The 21,596-nt window shown below is 37.8% G+C and overlaps 1 long non-coding RNA gene across 2 annotated transcripts in view; it reads left to right on the top strand.

Moving 5' to 3' along the window:
• LOC140002726 (uncharacterized) overlaps positions 1 to 21,596 on the top strand; it is a 70,582-nt gene that overhangs the window by 30,859 nt on the left and 18,127 nt on the right. Inside the window, exon 1 of one of the 2 annotated variants that reach the window (XR_011810004.1) lies at positions 12,162 to 12,292. The exons of the other annotated variant lie outside the window; for it this stretch is intronic. This is a non-coding gene — a long non-coding RNA (uncharacterized lncRNA). Of the gene's footprint in view, positions 1 to 12,161; positions 12,293 to 21,596 lie in introns of those variants that run through there. 2 annotated transcript variants of the gene reach the window in all.

The raw sequence follows: 21,596 nt of genomic DNA, 5'->3' as shown, positions 1-21,596 counted from the left end.
AGCATTCAGACAGGATTAAATGTTTGAGCCTCATTTTAAATTACAGTTTCTGATTAAGCTTTCCTTGATGTTGGAAAGCGCACAAGTTGGAAATCTTACAAGATTTATGTCTGGAGAAATTTATAGGTGATGAGCTAGCAACATAAGTGACATTGTTAGAAGAAGCCTAACCTAGCTTTAGCAAAGGGTATTCTGGAATCTCTCTTTCTGTAGATACTTAGAAGAAGAATAAAAAGCAAGCTAATCTCTCAGTACTTAGATGACTCACTGTGTCACTCACATTATTTTAAGGAAAAGAAAGTGGAAAGGGTTTAGATGCAGAATAGCTACATTTATTAATTCCTTATTTAAAAACAACAAAGACTGTAATATTGAAGGATTTAGAAATTAACTTTTTATTTTCAAATCAATGGGCTGCTATCATCTTCCAGCTACTCTGTGGTATCTCATCTCCTTTTTATGGCGTGTGTGTGGTTAAACATAAGTCAATTTTTTCCCTCAATTCTCTTTACTGTCAAGGATAACAGACGGGTGTTTATGTATGTATGTTTGTTTACATTCATATCATACCATGAAGGATGGTAGCCCAGCACAAAGCATGCACTTTACTATATCAATTGCACCGTTGCACTGTGTATGCCTTGAATATCACATGCTGACACCTTTTTCCATTTTTAAAGGAAATATGTACTTTTATGTTGACGATACATTTCACAGTCCATTGCATCAAGGAGTTTTAACGTTGCTTCAGGTCTGCGTATATATTTTTGTTATTGCTGGTAAAGCTTTGCCGATCAGATGGTTTGTTATTATCTTCGACCAATTAACTTTTTTCAAAACCCAGAAAAGATAAATACAGTAATTACATGTAATAATTAGAAAACTTTGTATAATGAAGCAAGAATTTTCAGGTTAGTAAATAGCTGAATGTGAGCCTGATAGCCTGCTTAATTAATCACTAAGCTGTGGAACCACTGCAATTCATATGTCAATCCAGGCTCTTTTATGGAAGTGATTTGAATCAATTGCTAATGAAATTGAGAAATTTAGAAGTGGCTTTCCAACTTTCAAGTGACAGGGCTCATATTTAACTCAAGAAATGTGACAGTTAATGACAACATAAAAGTGCCGTGAATCATTTGCCAGATCTTGTGAGAATTACAGCATCACCCTATTGAAATAGCTCATAGCTGATGAGTGTGAAAATAAACAGTCATAATTACATATTTAGATATCGAGGATGCTGCTTAAAATGTAAGAGAGTCTGTCAGAAATAACCAAAGGACAAAATCCTACAAGTGTTACAATAATATTTTAAGAATTCTCCTGCTTTGCCTCGTAGATGGATTTACGCTTCCTACTGCTAAAACTCTAATCCTTTAGAAATTATCACACACTGTCTTTATTGAATCAATTTCTTTAAGCTGTCAAAGTATTTTATTCACTAATTCTTCTTTTTTAATGTAATTAACATGTTTATTCTTACTTGGTTCTTTGATTTTAAACTAATCTGCTGTTGCATTTGTTTCCTTAACTTTGTACTTCCAGCCACACTTTTAATTAATTAAAACTTCATCCAGATATAATGAGACAGTTATTGTGTGTTAATGAAATATCAGGGTAAAGTGTACTAATCAATAATTAATTTAATTAAGGTATATATGAGACTATTGCTATATAATTAACTGAAAACTGCATAAGTAACACATGGATATTTAAATTTTCATTAATAAGTTTGTTAGGAATTTTTAGATCATGCTGTTTTATGGATTTACACAAGAGAGATAAAATTAAAGTGTTTGTCAAAGAGATTCTGAAATAGACATTAAATGGAGTACTGAATCATTTTGACAATACTGTAGCAAATTTAGGCAATGGAATCCACACTAAGAATGAAAGTGTGCCTTCTTGGAAAGGAAATAAAAATCTGCGGGAGATTTCTTTTAACCTATGAGAGTCAAATATATAAAACATCCTATGAGATGAAATTACATGAGAGACAATATATTCTATTTTTGAAAAATGCGCTTTAGAAAGGATTATGAATTATGGAAGCATTTTTGCTATTCCCTGCTAAAGCTGGATCATCCTACTAACACGTTCTTCAGGCACTCTACTTATTAAAGACTATGTTCTATTAATATTGATGAAGTTATCTCCTTTGCTCATTGTGAGTGACTTTTCTGAGAATTTACCAAGGAATCAATATTTAAATGTGCTGCTAATTCAATACATTTGATAAACTTTTAAATTCCAAATGAATAATACTCTTTATGTTTCCTGTATATTCAAAATTAATTACAGTTTGTATTATTGATGATTATTTATTTGCAAGGTGTTTGAAATCCATAAAGCCTTTGAATCAAAAAAGCTTTTTAAAAATAATTCCTTGGGGCATCCTAGTAATATTCTACTTACACAGATGTTCAGCACAGAAGTCACAAATCTGACTCTCAGACTCTCTAAATTAAAACTTCATTATTGTATACTAGCAGTTGTAATCAGAATGAATTTTACAAGGTAAAGTAATTGTCACAAAGAACAGTGATGTTTTTCACAATGGAGTTTGACCATAGTTAGCAGATGGAAGAGTGAGAGATTTGTGATAATGAGTGCCTTTTACAAAATGTAGCCCATAGTTTGGATCTGTGTCAATTTTTCTTAAGTTCAGTTAATGTACACGTTTGTTTCTCTGTCTAGGTGAAGCACATTGAGAACTGGTCTGTCATTTTTTTTTTTTTTTCATGTTATTTTTGTCACGAGTACTCCTCATGCATAAATGAGCAATTTTTTTAATTTTTTTTTCAATAAAATTTAAAAGGAAGGACTCTACCCACACGTGATTGGTTCAGGCTATATATCTTTTAAAGAAAGGTGGACGTAAAAGACCTCGTTTTCTTTTGAAATAGCTCTCAGACATCAGTATGCTCTGTTTGTTATTTCAGAGAAGAGTATTTCTGGGAGGGCATATGCAGTATGTGTCTTGTGACTCAAAGTATTTTGGCTCAGTTTCATGGGCTGCAAGACTTCAATCAAATGGACTTAGACCCATTAGAGCCAAATTCAACGATTCTACTGTAAATTTCAAGTGTAATTTTTTTTTTAATTTTAGATCATAAATTCTTGCCTAAGTTTTCATTTAAAATGGCATGTTTCAATGTAAAATTACATTTCATGAGAACTATTTTAGTACACTTTTTCCTAATAATTATAAAAACCTGGCAGAGAACACCCTGGTCAATTCTAGAAATAGTGTTCTAGAATTTATCTTATAAAAAAATAAAACATACTACAACATATACAACTGACACAAAAGTCCGTACCAAGATACAAAGGAAGTACAAAAACATTCCAAAGAAGCATTTGGAGGTAACTTAAGCAGTTATCTGAGAAATTACTTTAATCTTGCTTTGCAAAGAAAGCATGCTGTGACATGTTGTATTTGCAGTTCCAAATTAGAGCAAAATTGAGCTATTTCTAGCGATGCAGAATAAAGGTGAATTTTGTTTTCATGCCTTATGGGTCGTATCCTTTGTCTCATGAAGTGTTGCAAACAAATTTGGACATCAAGGGAGTTTAAAATGAAACTTTAACGATACCTGTTTGGTATTATGAAATAAGTGCATGCCACTTTTATGCCATTTATTATGTGGATGATGTGTTTTTGTTTAGCTGAGTTCTGGTTTTACCTGTAAGAAACAAGAGCTGTTTTTTTTTGTTGTTGTTTTTTGTTTGTTTGTTTGTTTTTTTTAATTATTTAATGTTGATAAAATAGCTTAATAGCTTTAAAAAAACACTTGCCTTACTTCTCTGGACAGCTGCCACGAATCAGTACACCCATTAATTATATGAATATATTTTTGAACATGTTTAGCAATTTAGTTAGGTTTGGAATGGAGTCATAATTCAGTATTGGCCTTTTTTTCTACACCTACTAAGAGGAAATATTGCAAAATTTCTCTTTCAAAACTGCATATATTCATTTATTTATATTAAAAAAAAAAAAAAAAAGTTGGTCAATTTCTCTACCTCCTCTGCTTTATTAAATCAGAATTTTCAAACACTGGTCAATACTTTTCCAGGAAGCTGCCAACCAGAGTACTAGATAAGACTGATATCTAAATGCATTTTCAAAACCACAGATTCCTATTCACCACCAGTTAAGTTAGAATATAGTAGTCCTCCATCTGCATCTGTACCTCTTTTTTAAAATGGGAAGTAATACTGGAAACTGTAAAATTGCAGAAATTGTATAACCTCAAAGCTGAAATTGAAGAACTGATCCTGCATCTCAAATGATTTTCTGACCTCTATTTCAAGGTCAAATCAACCTCTTTTAATGCCTGAGTGTGACCCCACAGCCCGGGAGCATAAAGACTCCATCCACAAATTAAAGATGTGATTGCTGGCAGGCCTGCTGAGTAACCAAGCCCCAAGTCAAAACCACCTTCTAGTAAACACAGAGACTCTGGTAAGCTTCTGCTTGGTGTAGGAAATTTTTGCAGGGTATTGCACTCCCAACAAGATCAGACCTGATAGCCTGGATGCAGAGTAGTCTCTGGTACGAAATACTTGCCGCATTTTAAGAATGTAGGTCTTCTGTTCACCTCTGTTAAACTGCAGCTTTTCAGGTCTATGTTCAGGTGCAATTGCATCTGCTACACATACAGGTTCACTTTTCATTTGAAATTCAGCGGGTTTCCCCTGAAGTCTCTTTCTCTTGTTGACCCACGTCAGAAAAGACAGTCTTCATCTTTGTTTTGCACCAGTCTTAAGATCTGTTTGCATTTATTTGTTTCTCATAAAACTCCCATGGTACTACTCAAATGCCATAAAAAATAGTAATTGGTAGATGTCATTCCCTATTCTTGTGCCAAAGCAGAATCTCTGTTTGCCTTTTTCAGGACTTGATGGCCTACCCAGGCCTGACTTCTAAACTTTTCCTCCTTTTGCTTCTCATCCCAGGAAGAGACTCTTCCTCTTATATCATGCAGAAATGTGTTTTTAAAAAATAAAAGCAACAAACATGATAATTGCACACATTCTATTATTTTTATCTTTTCATATAAAAATGTTTTCTTGTAGAGAGCTGTAACATACTATGCCATACGTAGTTTTTGTAATCACAGAATCATCTAGGTTGGAAGAAATTTCCAAGATCATCGAGTCCAACCTCTGACCAAATACTAACAAGTCTTCCACTAAACCGTATCACTAAGTTCAACATCTAAAGGTCTTTTAAAGACCTCCAGGGATGGTGACTCAACCACTTCCCTGGGCAGCCCGTTCCAATGCCTCACAACCCTCTCGGTAAAGAAGTTCTTCCTAACATCTAACCTAAAACTCCCCTGGCGCAACTTTATTTCATTCTCCCTTGTCCTGTCACCAGGCACATGGGAAAATAGACCAACCCCCACCTCTCTACAGCCTCCTTTAATGTACTTATAAAGAGTGATAAGGTCACCCCTGAGCCTCCTCTTCTCCAGGCTGAACAAGCCCAGCTCCCTCAGCCGCTCCTCATAGGACTTGTTCTCCAGACCCCTCACCAGCTTCGTCGCCCTTCTCTGGACTCTCTCGAGCACCTCCATGTCCTCCTTGTAGCGAGGGGCCCAAAACTGACCACACTACTCGAGGTGCGGCCTCACCAGAGCCCAGTACAGGGGGACGATCACTTCCCTAGACCTGCTGGCCACACTGCTTCTTATGCAAGCCAGGATGCCGTTGGCCTTCTTGGCCACCTGAGCACACTGCTGGCTCATATTCATCCGACTATCCACCAATACTCCCAGGTCCTTCTCTGCCAGGCAGCTTTCCAACCATTCATCTCCCAGCCTGTAGCTCTGCTTGGGGTTACTGAGCCCCAGGTGCAGGACCCAGCATTTGGCTGTGTTGAGCCTCATACAGTTGACCTCAGCCCATCGGTGCAGCCTATCCAGATCCTCCTGCAAAGCCTTCCTACCCTTGACCAGATTGACACATGCACCTAACTTGTTGTCATCTGCAAATTTACTAAGGGTGCACTCGATCCCCTCATCCAGATTATCGATAAAGATATTAAAGAGAACTGGCCCTAGTACCAAGCTTTGGGGGACTCCAGTAGTGACCGGCCTCCAACTGGATTTGACTCCATTCATCATGACTCTTTGGGCCTGGTACCCCTCCAGTTTTTAACCAATGAAGCGTACAGCAGTCCAAGCTACAAGCAGACAGTTTCTTGAGGAGAATGCTGTGGGAAATGGTGTCAAATGCCTTGCTGAAGTCAAGGTAGACCACATCCACCGCCTTTCTCTCATCCACCAAGCGCGTCACTTTGTCATAGGAGACCACGTTCATCAGGCAGGATCTGCCTTTCATAAACCCATGCTGACTGGGCCTGATTGCCTGCTTGCCCTGCAAGTGCTACGTGCTGACACCCAAAATAATCTGCTCCGTGAGCTTCCCAGGCACTGAGGTCAAACTGACAGGCCTATAGTTTCAGAGGTCTACCTTCCAGCCCTTCTTGTAAATGATCATATTAGCTAGCTGCCAGTCAACTGGGACCTCCCCTGATAGCGAGGACTGCTGATAAATGATGGAAAGTGGCTTGGCCAGCTCTTCCACCGTGCTCAGGGACAAAACACAAAGGGGCCTTACCAGTTAGGTTGGCCTATTAGGTTAATACAAATAGATAATTTATGTAGCTAGATAATTTATGTAGCTCTCATACATGTGGGATGTGGATAGCTGTACCCAGACCCCAGGATCCCCATTTGCAGACCCAGTTCATGTTATGTTCTGAGTAGTTCTGAGAAAACAAGTATATTCACCTTAGTGCCAAAGGTATAGACCTTAACTGTTCTCTTATCCTCTTGTTTATAGTGAACGTGGTACCAAACATAAATTACTGCCCAGAAGCCCAGAAACAATATAACTACTAACGGGCTCTGGATGAGAGGGGGAAATATATATATATATATATATATATATATATATATATATATATATATCCTTCAATTTTCTTACTTTTCAAGATTAAGGATAGTTATGTGACATGACATCAGTCCAATTTACTGAGTATAAAACTAAATTAAATTAATGCATGAAGCTCTCATTGAATATGCCTCGAAATCAGTTCATCTACCATTATTGAAAAGTATCACATTTAAGTCTTAATAATTCTTTACACTAGAGTGCTATTAATGTCATCATTATTATTATACTTCCCTATCTTCGATATATTATAGCTGTTAGAATTCAAGTACAAAAATCAATGGGAAATTTGCATTTGATATAAAATATTCTAATCTATCACAATTAATTTTCTTCCCTGAATTATGTTAATTATCTTATCCCCACCTGGGAAGAAACCCCTATTGCATTCTTGACTAGATTTAGATCTAAAGCTGGTTCCCTGCAGTGCAAATCTTTGATAAAAATTCCATACTTGCTGTCTCTTTGCTTCTGTCTTTTGTACACACACCACAGTGAGAAACATTAAATGAAAGGTTTGGTTTGACCAACAGATTTTGAATACAGAAGACAGCTATTTTTCCTTTGAATAGGAAATATATATAAAAACAAAAACACAACTTACTCCCTCAGCTCTTGCCTATGGGCAATTAAGCTGTACACATGCAATTTCAAGATCAAAAGCAGCACCAAAAACCCACTCATGATTGATTGCTCAACAGTTTACACACATCAGAAGAAATATCTTTGACAAGAAGTTTTCTTTAGTTGTTTCAAAGGTTAGCATCACCTCTTTGTACCTCGAGGAGAACATCTCATCCTCAAAAGTCCTAAAAACTCTTCTTTATTAAGAAATTATTTTAGATAACTGTTCATTGAGGACTTACAGTCTTGTACCTAAAATATTAAATGTCTGATTTATCATAAGGACAGTTCTTTTAGTCTCTTGACAGTCAACATCAGACTAATCATTGCTGGCTTTTCCAGGTCTTTCCCCAAATGTTTGAGTAATAGAGTTTACATCAGTTACCACTATTTGTGCTCTTTTATGTAAGTCTTACCTCTAGCTTTAAGTTTCCCTCATTAATTTTGCTTAAGGTCTCCTTTCCACCCTGATCCTTGCATCTGAGGGATGCTGTGATCATTTGTATTTAAAACACATTTTTAATTTCACTGAAATCCTCAAGGCCAATATATTTTCTTCCAGTTTTTGCTCATGCGGATGAATCTCACAGTGCATGGTCATGAATCCTAGCTAATCTGGGGCCTTGAAAGACACATATGTACCACAGGAAAGTGCGTCATTGTGGGGGAGGGGGGGGGGGGGGAGAGGGGGGAGGAAAGCAGCAACAAACAGGTCTGTAAGAACAGGGCTTTACCCTAAAGGTTTAGGCTGGTTGTGCTGTTTATTCTGAATTGACATCCAGGAAATGTACTTTAATACTTTTCCCCATCAGCTTGCAGTTAGTATATGAAAACTTCCTAGTGTAATTTGTTAGTGTCCGTTTTTACAATTGATCTAGGGAGATTTTATAAGAGGCTGGTGAGATGTGACCACATCTTTCACTTTAAAAGTTGATTTTCAATTTGAATGAGGTTGTGAAGTCAAAATGCAGGACCGACAGGGAAGGACTCTCTCTCAATGTCTCTCTAGATTGCAGCAAGAAAATATGAGGGTAAAACCTGTTCTCTAAACACATAGATTTACTGGACTGTGTCTTCTCGATATTTTTACTTTTGTAAAATTACCATTTACCCACAGATCCAGAGGTTTGTCAACGTAGGAAGTGTTTTAGCAAGATTGATTCTGCTAGGTGTAATGTGGCCTGGTCCCCTGTAAGGACATAAAGAATTAGATCATTGATTACAGTGCTTATGTGCTTTTGTTCACTTCCCCAACCTTATAATATTCTTTTCCTTAGCAAATAGATAACTACAGAACAATTAATATTCCCCTGGAAATCCTAACAATTACATTTTGAAACAAGGGAAATGACTGTTAATATCTTATGGGGAACAGACAGTTATACATAAGTACACGGGAATTTCTATGTACTTAAAAGGCAATGCATGAAACTAAAAGCAAAAATACATGACTTTTCATGAAGAGGCTTTCTGTTACTATCTGTGCATATATTTGAATTTAATTAAAATAAGACTTTCCTGGTGTCAGTTTGATACAGCTCAGACACTGCTGGAGTGGGTCAACGATAAAAGGACTGGAGGTTTCATCCCAAATTTGCATACAGAGAAACCATTTTTGGGGACTCTGCTCTTTCTTGAGCAGAACAGTGCACTCACATGCAGGGCAATGGTGTTTGCCCGCAGTTGCACATTTGTGTTTTTGCAGCATGTATAGCACTCTCTGGGTTATTCTTTGAGTGCATAGATGTCCACAGAATATATTCAAACAGTCCTAATTTAGTCAAAAATAAACTTAGAGCAGTCTTAGAGAACAGGACACATTATGAGTGCATATTGGTATTTCCTGTCTTTCAGTCACTGTGGGAATCAGTTGACATTACTTGCATCCAGAAGATGTAAAGGTGTCAGAAAAGTGTAGCTGGCACTACATGTATGCACTAGCTCAGTTTGGAATTGCTATTGCTCTCCTCTAAATACAGAATGAATCTGTGCCTTGGGTTTCTTCTTCCCTTCTTACCACCTCATATTGATTGAATAGTTGATAAGTCATTTCTTGTCTTTTCAACTAGATTTTGTATACAATACATTTATATGTTGATAACCTCAGATACTTCATTCACACTTCTTCTGCATGATTTTCTGTTTCTGTGTCTATACTACATGTATGTGAACCAAATTCTGTGTGATAGATCATGGTCAATGTCTGCACTTGGTTGTCCAACCAGCAGTTGTTTTTGAATTGCCAATCTTATCTTGAAGAAACATGTCTTGTTAAGTTCTGAACCTGGTAGCTTATCTCACCTCTGAGGCTGCATATCAACCTGAGGTCTGGAGTGAAATGACTTCAGTGCTATCAGATCAATTTTCTGTGAGCAGCCCACATCGCAATACTAGTGCACATAAATCAGCTGGCTTTGGCAGTTTGCTCAGGAGAGAGCTAGGTCTACACCTTCAGGACCACTGAATTATTTCTTCTCTCTGGAGAAGTCTGAGAGTCAGAAAAGATCCCTTCAGGTCAGGGCTGAAGTCTCAACAGGAAGCCAACAGAGAGGCAGCTACATTTTACCTCAGTATGCTGGGCATCCAACACTTTTAAGTGTTTTTAAGCTGTGCTTTAGTTTTAAGCTAAAAAGGTTAAGAGGCTAATCTCAGGCACAGATAATCAGAGAAACTAATGAGATGCATACACAGATCACATGTGGCTTCCTGATTATTATATATATTATTTGCTTTCTCTGAAATGAGCGTCTTTGCGTTACTCAGCAAATAGTACCATCTATTCCATGAGCATTGAGATGTATGGTTGATCAGCCTAAAAGACTTTTGTTTTGATTTTCCTTCATAGAAACAAACGTATTGCCCTTCACAAGCTTATTTCATGATGAAGATATGTTCAACAATTTTTGACACATAGTATGCATGTAACAATGCAGATAATACATTGTTTTTCTTTATTAATGACAATCAGGTTGTACTTTCCTTTCTGTAGTAATAAAAAGTAGTTTTAGCAGTACATCTGTCAAAATATTTACCTCTTAGGCCACCAAATTTCAAGTCAGTGTCTGCTTACAATTTTTAGTTCTGATATCAAAACCTGAAAGAAGCAGATGACAGCGTGGTAGTATGTTATGCAACTCACAAGTTAAAATGAAATAACAGTTTAGATTTGGGACACATCTTGGGGTCCCTAAATGTCTGTGAGCAAGGAGTGGGATCTATGTATTTATGTTGTTGTTCCTTAAGGTAATGGCATTAGTGCAGCATTTTTCAATAACTACTTTTAATTTGAATCAGTGTGGTAGCTATTAACTCTTGTCAGGTAGGTTTTTGTTTGTTTGTTTTATTTTAATTCTAGGTATTGAATGTGCCCTTAGTTGTTCTCAGAACATAAAGGGACCAAAAAAACAGATATCGGAATTTTCTGCCAGTAGAGAGACTCCTGACTGAACAGGTTCAGAGAGGCTAAACCTTTGTTTCTGTCTCCCCGCTTTTTGCATGTAGCCCTAAAAGGCTGTTGAAGCAGAACTTATGTGGTAGTTTGGCCAAAACTCATTTGCTAGCAGAAACATCTGTACCCCCTGCTGTAAACAAGATGAGAACTGCTGCTCACACTAAGGCATGCTTGGTGTTTTCCTGCAGCTTTAAATGTAATTAAAATAAGGGGTATGTCTGACAAATGGGGGAGGAAGTATACAAAAAAAGAAAAAATCAAAGATGTTTTTTCAAATACTAGAGATGTTATATGAAGGAAACATTATGGATGAGAGATGGTTAAAATTATTTTTCTAAGCCCTCTCCCCCCTCACGCCCCTGCTCTTGTTATCATCTCTGAAACAGGAAGAATCTATTCTCCTTTCACTTACCCACATTTTCTCTGACACCTTTCACTTACCTTTATACATTGTGTACCCCGTGGAGGTGTTCATCTTGTTGTAAAAATGACACTTTCAGGGATATGACTGTAGAGGCTGAAATGTTGATTACCAGCATTAATCATTTCTGGAAATACCAGTCTCTAAAGATGCTACTTTTCTGGTGTGCATATAATGTACATAGAGAGGGACAGACTGATGGGGTACGTGATAGTGTATGGGATAGGGGAGGAAGTGCCAGTACATATTTACTTTTGGCCATTTGGGGATTGATCTGTCCTTTTGTGGTCATGTTTTAAAAATAGTGTTGACTTCCCATTCCAGTTAATTAATTTAAGAAGTCCTCTTCTTTTGGTGGTGCTTGATGCTGGTTTTGTTAATATGTAATGAGGTTTCCCCTTGTGCCTTCATTGTCAATGTTTAAAAGTGCATCTGTAGGGAAGGCTGTAGACCATCAGTCTGGAATCCCACTTCCGTCTCAGCTGCTTCTCTCCATATTGATGGCATACAGGATAAACAGAACAAGTTAATTTGTAATCTTAGATAGAAAATGATAGCTGCGCTGTTTCTGTCGTTGAGCACTCTGCCAGTTTAAACAGCTGATTAGTCAGCTTCTGTGGAATCGATCTGAATCAGTTCCACCTGCGTGCACCCACCAGGAGCCACTTTATTGTAAATCAATCATTCTGAAAACATCTCACAAAGGGGCCAGTCCTCACTAACAAGCCATCAATTTAAACTGTCTGTCTGGAGCACTCAAGAAATTAGAAGCGCAACAAACATTTATTCTAAAATTATGGAGAAGTCATTTCTTTAAACCACAATCTGTAAGTATTTGATGTTTGTGGTATTTTTTTTTCTTTTAATTCATATGCATCAGGTTACCTTTCAGACATCCCAAAAGTGCATGTGCTTTCTCCTAGGAGAAAACAATATGTTCGGAATTTTAACAACAATGGATGGAATGGATGGCCTTTATTACTAGAAGGCAGCATTAACAGTAACTCAGAGACTTTATATCCTGCCCTTGTGCCCCTTGGGTGTTAAGATCGATCCCTAGAGTCAGAGAAGTTCTCCTTATTCTTTGACATGATGAATTGCTAAATTTTGCCTGTGCAGAGAGTGGGTCTTCCAGCTGGCAGTGGTTGGAGAAGGTGCCCCAGGGGGAAGATACAGATATATGGTTTGGTCTCCAAACTCTTCCTTTAAGACACTTCATACTACCCTAAATAAAAGAGAGTGAAGAAGGTATATTCTATTTTTTTTCTCCTTTTATTGGTCTGTCTGGGCATTTCACTTATGTCAACAAAAAAAGCTGTGAGAATCATGTTTTCAGGTTGAGTGCATTGTTTAGAATCTCTGGAGTCTTATTCAGCTTGAGAAAAAATATGGCAGCACTATGTTTTCAAGGTGCAGCGCAAAATACTATGTGCAATGTTATGCTGTGTAATTACATGTTGCCACATGATTGCCTTGTCAACACTGTGTCTGATTACAAGGTAATTGCTTAGTTACTAGCTTTAACACAAAGCCCCTCAGAGACTTGTGTGCTATACAAGTGTCCCACTCCTGAAAATAAAATCAAAAGTTTGGTGAAACCTCACGTGATAGCATGGAAGGTAGTTGTACTCACAGATGCTGTTGGGCCTGATCTACGTCAGCTTAAATACTCTTATTTATTGTAGGATAGTTTTGTGAGATACCTTTTAGAAATAGTGTAGGGTATTCACAGTAAATCTGGAGCTCTAGTGTCTCCCTCTCATAGCATTGGATTGTGGGTGGGTTTCAGACATTTAATACAGCTATAGTTGTTGCGGTCTTCCAGCCCATGCAAGTGACTTCTGCAGTTAGCCTCTCTAACCAGCCCTACTTATTTTAAGAAGTTAAGATGTGGTAGATATAAACAAGACAATGTCAGCTGGTAATTCACTGTACCTTTTGACTTTCTTACTGTATGGTCAGTCTGTATGACTGCATGATACGGTCAAAAAAAAAATGATGACAAGAATTTGGGTGATGCCTCTTATCTATACTTTACCAACATCCATTTATGGGTCCCCTCAGTAACATCTGATTGACAGTATTCCTCTAGATAAAAGCTGAAGAATGTGGCAATGCTCCCTCCCTCCCTTTTCCTGTGTACAAATTCTTCCCCTCCTTGCCCATTAGTCTTATGGAGCTCAGGAAGCCTCTTCATTCTCCGTTGCATAAATCCCCTTCAGTAATCTGTTTAGGAGGGGAGATGCGTGAAAATCTTTGCAGCTGCCTTCAGGAACCAGAAAATACAGTAATCACATCCTTAGGTATCATACTCCAGACACTCTGAATAAGAGGCAGGATTGTTATTACCTAAATTGGAAGCAGTGCCAGAGCCTATTGATTTCTAATCTGAGCCACTGAACAAGAGAAGCTCCTTTTTCAGGTCAGCAAGCTGTTTCCGGGGTGAAGGAGGACAAGCTTTGCAGGAGGAGGTCCTCTTTTCTCTATGGAAAGTTCCCACAAGACTTTTCTGTCAGGGCTTTCTTCAAAGGAATTTCATGTGTCTTTTTGGGCCGGGTTATTTTAAATGAGAGTTCCTCAGCTGTTTTCAGGTAGGGCTGGACCAGCTGCTTGCTGGATCTGCTGACTGGGTGCACTAAATTACATCTTCTAGTGCAAAAATCCTATGTGATAAAGATGATCATTCTCTTGGTGTCTTCAGTCAACTCATGCTTTCACACGAGTAATATTCATGCCAGTGTTGGTCATGATTTCTACTTAATTAATTTGGTACTATCCATTCATCAGCAAAAACTCCATTCCCATTTGTCAGCATGATATTTTTAATGGCAGGTTTTGAGCTGAGCAGGAGTACCTGATGATTATGACCTGCATGATGACTATAGTTTCCTGAAAGGGGAATAATTTCAATCCAAAGGTGGTGGTGGTGGGGGAAATCTTAGAGCTATATGGGAAAATAATCATTTTCTATATGTATATTATTTACTGTCCGCCTGCCCCGCTCATAGAATTAGACTGCATGCCCTTAACCCAGTTCTGTAGGCCACCATCAGGATGTGGATCTTTACTTCTACCTAATCCTCCCATGGCTGCTGAAACTGGTAAAATTCACCAATAGAACAGAATTCCCATGAGCCAGCAAATGTGCTTTCTCTCTGGTGCAGTTGCCTGCTGTCTGATGCTGAGTTTTGTCTTTTCTGTGGAGGAGAATATGGCTTTAATTACCAATTTAGTTTATTACTGCTATTTTAATATGAGAAATCTGATGATTTTTTGGTGTGTACTCATGGGATCCTCTATATCAAATACCTCACCATAGGTGTTTGAAGATTATCATGAAAGCTTGTTTCAGATACATAGGAAAGACGATATTATAAAGTGAGGAATTGTCTGCTTGTAGCAAGTTCTGGATGAAGGAAATAAACAGGAAAAATGGTAGTCTAGAACAAATCTGGAGCTCAAACTCAGTACGGTAGAGGTATGCAAAGCAATTTTAAGCAGTAGGATTCTGATTTCGATAGTACTGTACAAGTCAAGAAAGGTAATGCTATGTACATAAGCAATGGCTTAAGTAGGGGATGGCATAAGCTAGCAGGAACACTGACACAAACCAGTCCATCTGGTTTGATATGCTACTGGTCTTCTTACAAGATGAGTATGTATTAATGTGTTCTTATTGGTAGTTCTGCAAATTACCTTTGTCATGTTGCATGAGTTATGCAGTGACTGCTGGGTTCCTAGAAGTATCTTCTTTCTGTTTGTTCTCTATACATTAAGGTGAATACCTAAATGAACACTGCAGTTTAGTATCTCTTTCCTGAGCAGTAATTTCTGGCAATTTGGACTCCTTTCCGCTGTGTTCTTTATTGCTTGGTGTTGAGCACTTATCGCTGCTTTGTAACTGTTAGTATATTTTTACCACTGTCTTGCTGCTAGTCATCGTGAATGTTATGCATTGATATTATTGGACCAAATGTTCAGGGGGCACAACAAAAGGGTAGAAATATTGTTTTTTGTTAATGTTGACAATATCTATGATCTTTAAACTGAAAGATGAAGAAGAAAAGTGCAAACATAACTACTTCCATATTATTTCATCATGTTATTACAGGATGGTGAGTTATCACAAACTACAGTTAAAATGCCCGTGTTAAAGAGATACCATGTACTTTCTCACCACTACTATGTGCTGAAAAAATATTTTAATAGAGATGTCATTAGCTTATTGAGGGAGATGATATCTGGAGGCATCTAGAGTGTAGTATCTAGTTCTGAAAATGTAATTTGTCAAATCTCTACCGAGACTATAGTCTCAGACCCTGGTGTCTGTCTTACTGGCTGCATTTCAGGGTGAAATGGGACAACTGAACATGGTCTAGCAGTATGCAGGGTCATCTATCTTCCCTTCCAGTCAAGTGGGTGATGCATTAAGGATTTTTTTTCCACGCCTTTTCTCGGGAACCAAGTAAGGAGGTGACTAGCTAAGTCAGAATAATATGATGGGACAATGTGGTTTTAATGAGTATAACAAGTTGTGTTTTCTTTGGGACCCTTGTGTGCAAGATCCTGCAGGAGGATATGCACACTGGTTGTCTATGAGACTGTGCAGATCTATCCTGAGACTTCAGAGCTCTCTGGCGCTAGGTGTTGACTCCCATAATGAAGTGTAAAGGCCTGGGCACTCCTGGCATTGCAACAGTTGCCAGAGTCCAGAAGACCTGAGTTAACCAATGTGCAAGGAGGTGAATTGCAGGTATGGAGGTAGTTATTAGTATGATAACAGCTTGTGCGTGAAGTATTAAAGGGCTGACAAATAAGAACAGCTCCATCTGTTCTTACCAAAAGGAACCAAGGTAGAAATTCACAAGTTACTTACTGTCTTTAGTATGTAAAGTGTATGTTCCATTAGTTATAAAACAGAAAAAAAGCACTGTAGCAAGATAGGTAAAAACTGCCATAATTTTAATCCAGATTTATCCATATTTTTTCTCAGTCTGTCAGTGGTTAGAACACTTTCTGTTGTAGCTCACACACCCTCTAAGCTGCATGTGTAGTATAGCACTGAAAGTGGCTCTTTTATGTCATTTGGGGCTTTGTGTTTATTGTTATGCAATATTAGTTGTGCTCACTTTGCAACCAAGACAAACTATATTTACATTTAAATGCCAATTTTGCAAATTTAACTTGGGAATGGGGAATAATAGTTTCTTTTTGGAATTGTATTTTGACCCTAGCAATAAAAGTTGAGAATTGGCAGAAATTTCCATAGCACGGCTGAAGCAATTCTCTGGTCCAAAGTCTAAATAGAGTACCTGTTTCAAAATAGCATGGATTATGTGTGATCTGAAAAGAATTATGCTCCAGTTGCTGTAACATTTCAGAGCCAGTTGCACCACAATAATAAGAAGTGATAAAATATATCAGTCAAGTGAGCAGATCTAATTTAGGATGCACGTGCAAGAAAAGATAAGCAAATTCTGTTGATTTAAACTGAATTTCTGTGGATTTCTGCTAGCATAATTACGATCACATTTGAGCCTATGAAGTAAAACTCAGCATTGATGTGAATGATGGTCTAAATCACACTACTCGTTTGTTTGGAATATATTCCTGATCACTCTGAAATATATTCCAACACTTGTACTTCATATTCACACCGTTATGCATTTTACCCAGACCACTGTAGCATATGTAGCCAATTATTCCAGGCTGTTTTACAAAGCTCGACTTCAAGGGAGCCCATTCAATCTCCAGTTTGTGCTGTACTCCAGTGGCATTGTGCAGTTTAACAGAGTTTGGACTAAAGGCTGTAGGACAGCAAGCATTAAATGAGAGGAATAGTATAAAAAGACTGTGAAATCTGTGTATTTTTGAAAAGACAGCAAATGGCATCTTTAGAAGCTATTCTGTCATATCCTTTGCTCATATTAGAAACCCAAATGTAATATTTATTTCTGATGGAGAATTTCATTGAGGTACTTTAATGGTTGTTTTGAGAAATGTTGGTGTTTTCAGGTCTCAGCCAGTAGTATTTTTGGGTGGGACAGACTGCTGCCTGAATTAAAAAGCAAAGAAACAACCACTCTCGGAATCCTGTTATTTACTGACATTATATTATTATGAGACTAAATGCAGAGCTGTGTGTAAAGAAGAATAACTCTCTGCCCAGGCATCCAGTCCAACATAGTGCTCTACAGAAGACTACTCTATTAATTACAAAATATATTGGTCCCACTAGCAAGTGTAACAGGACTGATCAATCCTCCTCAGCAATGAAAAAATCAGACAGTCTAAAACGCTAGTATGACAACAATGTATAGTTTGGGATCTAAGAAGTGCAATGACAATAACGATAAAAATTCCCATTTATGGAGCACTTTGTCAAACAAACATCTCAGGGCACCACACAGTAAAAACATAAGAAAATGAAATCAAACAGAGCCGCAGGCTTGATCGAAGGGAAATCATTGATCCTTATTCCTAAAAGTACAGTGAAAAAAAATCCCTTCATCTCTGAGGTTTGGCCTAAAACTTAGAAAGCTTTGGAGGCCTAAAAATAATAACCCGGAGACTATTTCTTTTCTTGCTCATTCTAGATTTGTTCTGGCACTACATGGGATTGGGTGGCTGAAACAGTAGATTAAAACTGATTTAGAGAGCACTGTTACCACCTTCTAGTCCAAAGGGCTTTTCATTATTATAGAAATATTTTAGAAAAATATTTCTGGGAGTACTGTCTGCTCTAAATTTGAGCAATAGTGCAAGAACTTACATCAGGCCTGATCCTTTAGCTATTTTCTTTCCTTTTCTCCTTTGCCACCTTCCATCTCTGCCTCAGAGTCACAGAGGCAGGTCTAATATGTTAATGTTGAAACAAACCACAGAAATTTCTCTCCTTGTTTCCCGCTCTCCTAGTCCCGTGTTCCCTTCAGTTTATACTGTGATTCCTGTCCTGCATCCAGCTGCATTAAGCTTGATTATGGCTGTAATCCCAAATTCAAACCTTTTTGTCCATTCTTCAAATGCAAGAGTAGACACAGTATCAGTTTTCATCTTGGCAGATATACTAGGTAAAGAGAGTTATATATTAAAAATGTCATCACTAGTACCTCATTCCGCTGAACAGTGTGTGAGTGTGGAGGAAAGAAAGTCTATTATAGTCATTTATATGTCTTATAGTTTACAATGATGCAGTTCCATGGGGCTACACAGCTACTCATAAATGCCAACTGTTTGTTTACATTTAAGATCCCCGCCCCCCTCCAATGAGTTAAAAATAATTAGGATAATGGCATAGTAAGGATAGTAATGTGACATAGTAAGGATAATAACTGCATTTTTTTTTTTTAAATCATTAATTTTCCGTTTGTTTTGATCTTAAAGGTGAAAGTTTATGTGAGTAAATTAACAGGTATCAATCTATCACCAGTAGTGCTCTGAGGTATTATTGCTACTGGAGGACTCCTCAGTGCTCCTTATTGTAATTGCAATAATCTATATGCCAATGTTTGTTGGGAGAAAGAATTCCTTAAATGGAATTCATCATAATTATTTTATTATTTGGAGTGTGAAGGCATGAATAATGAATCCTCACTGAATACAGAATATGCTCATGTTTTATTTTTTTTCCACATTTGTAAGCATGTAATTCTTTGCACTGGTTCCACTGACAGGGAAATACTTGGGCCGTAAGGTTCTGAAAAGTGTGTTAGAACCAAAAATTGGTGGTATTTCTAAATTTAAGTGTGTATTTGATAGCCAGTAATGCCTAATGTCTAGCAGGAGTAGTTCTGCCTGTAGACTAAAACCAGTTTCTGGATATCTAAGTCTCAGTCTCATTCACTTATCGAGACAGCATAGACACTGTCTCCCCAGGAGCTGACACAGCACGGACTCCAACTATGTTCTCTATCTGTGGCTCAGAACAATAAAATAGTTACAAGGTAAAGAAAAGCTAGAGTGAAGCTCCGAGAAGGATCTCCTGAGTGACAGTATGACCTGTTATGGAGCTTTTTGTAATATCAAATTGAGACCAGTAAGAAAACAGGTACTGGCAGCTGAAATCATTCAAGTCCTTAGATTTTACAGGAAGAGTGTACGGAGTGTTGCAATGACCCCAAGTAATTCCCATTTTCCTTTCATGCAACAAAATGCATGTTCTGCTGATAGGTAGTAACTGATGAAGTAGAAATCAAAGCCTTCTTGACTGAAGGCCTGTGCATGGCTTCACAAACTGCAGAAGCATGAAGTGCAAGGAACAGGCCACGCTGAATTGGCAGCACGCTGCATTCAGAGACTGCCATGGGCCACGTACTAGATTTTACAGGTCCTGGTCACACAAAATCAGTCAAACCAGAACTGAATACAATGTCTCCTGAACCTGAAGGTCAGCCAATGTTGCTTTACATCTCATCTATAACATCATTGCAACTGGAGAAGCCTGTAAACTATCCATTTGCTGCAAGCTTTCTTGCAGCAAAAAGAAAGTTTTTGTGTCTGTGTCTATCCCTCAGATGTAGTACAAGTTGATGATTTTCTATATGGCCACTCTAACCTTTCAAATGGTTCAGGTGTCTGTCTTGATCCTGAAGGGACTGACAAATGAGCTGAGGGTGTTCTGCCAGTTCCCTAACAAAAAATGGCACCCCCCATTCTCATGCTCAGAGGGACATTTATGTTAATCATCAGGTGCAATGAAGAAATCCAGAAGAGCTCCCCATCGATATCCTTTTCCTCGGGTTCAGCTGTCATTGACATTATTTCCATGTTTGCTTGGAAAATGTTACCTTTTGTCATTTTTGTTTGTATGAAATGAAAAGATGCCATGTGAATAAGACTATCTGTAAAGTCAACACTGTCGATGAATTTGAGCATGCTAGTAAGTGTAGGTTGTGTTAACTCTATGTTTTGTGAATTCTGCATGAGCTGCATAGTTTGAACCTAGAAACTGTTCTGTAGAAACAGAAGACAAATGATAATCTAGGCAAACTGTGCCTATGCCAGGTGGCAGTCTAGGAGAAGTCTAGGGGAAAAAAAAAAAAAAGCTGTTGACTTGGGCTAGGAGTGCAATCCTTCTAAATGTTTCCTGGGGATGAAACAGATCTGAAGTAAAACCCCCTTGTTCAGCAATATAAAGCAAACATATAGAAAAGCATAAAACTAGGTTTGATTGCTCCAAATTTGAAAATGTATTTCACTTCTGTAGGTGTTAAATGGTGGCACTTGCATAAGAGCAAATACGGATTGCTAAAGGTCTCAACTAAACATTTTTCTTTACTCATCAGGAAAGTTTAATCTGCAAGCTACTAATGTCTTTAAATAAACATATTATTATTAATTTATTTATTTTTTTTACTCAAAGTATATTGTAAAATAGTAAGCATTGCGACCTCAGACAAGGTAGTCTCAGACAAGACCTCCTGGCATGGTAGTCATTGACTGGTAAAACATCAAAAAGTGTCTCTCCTGAAATGAAAAAAACGAACAGATCTAATATTGTTCATATGTAGCGTTAACATTGTCAGAGCCCTTCTTTTTTTCAACCTGAAATAGAGCGTGTGTTACACAGTACATGCGATGGCCTAATCACAAGTCTGCTTCGTTAATGACAGACTAAATATGAAAGAGTCCAAAGATTTTTCTTGCCATTTGATTGAATGGTTGATAGAACATTTAAAGAGAGTATATCTAAGCAGTAGATGCCATGATACAGGCACACCTGTGAGAGCATGCACACCTGTGAGAGCAGCCTCCCCTAGTTAGGGTTTTGAAATCTGTGGTGACAGACTACAGGATATGTAGGTGGAGCAAGGGGGAGAGAGGAATGGGAAGAGAAGGTAGCCAAGAAACCTTTGAACTTACTCTCATCATTTCTATTACCCTAGCTAATAGGAGGCGTCACCATGAACACTAGTACAGAAGAACCAGTAAGAGAAAAGAAGGTAGTAGAAAGGAAGAGGGGTGTGCATCAAGAAGGAATATATTATTTATTTATTTATTTTTATGCACAGGTCCATCAAAACCTGGCAACCTGCAGCAACGGGAAAGATACATAATATGATAAAGCTTGGTAACCGGCATGTGTGATTGAACAAACCAATGAAGAGATAACATTTGAAAGCTTTACAGCTT

Source organism: Anas platyrhynchos, chromosome 6 (assembly GCF_047663525.1).
Source record: "Anas platyrhynchos isolate ZD024472 breed Pekin duck chromosome 6, IASCAAS_PekinDuck_T2T, whole genome shotgun sequence".
Lineage (NCBI taxonomy): Eukaryota > Metazoa > Chordata > Aves > Anseriformes > Anatidae > Anas > Anas platyrhynchos.
Note: the sequence above shows the minus strand (reverse complement) of the source record. Positions and strands in the feature narration are given on the sequence as shown.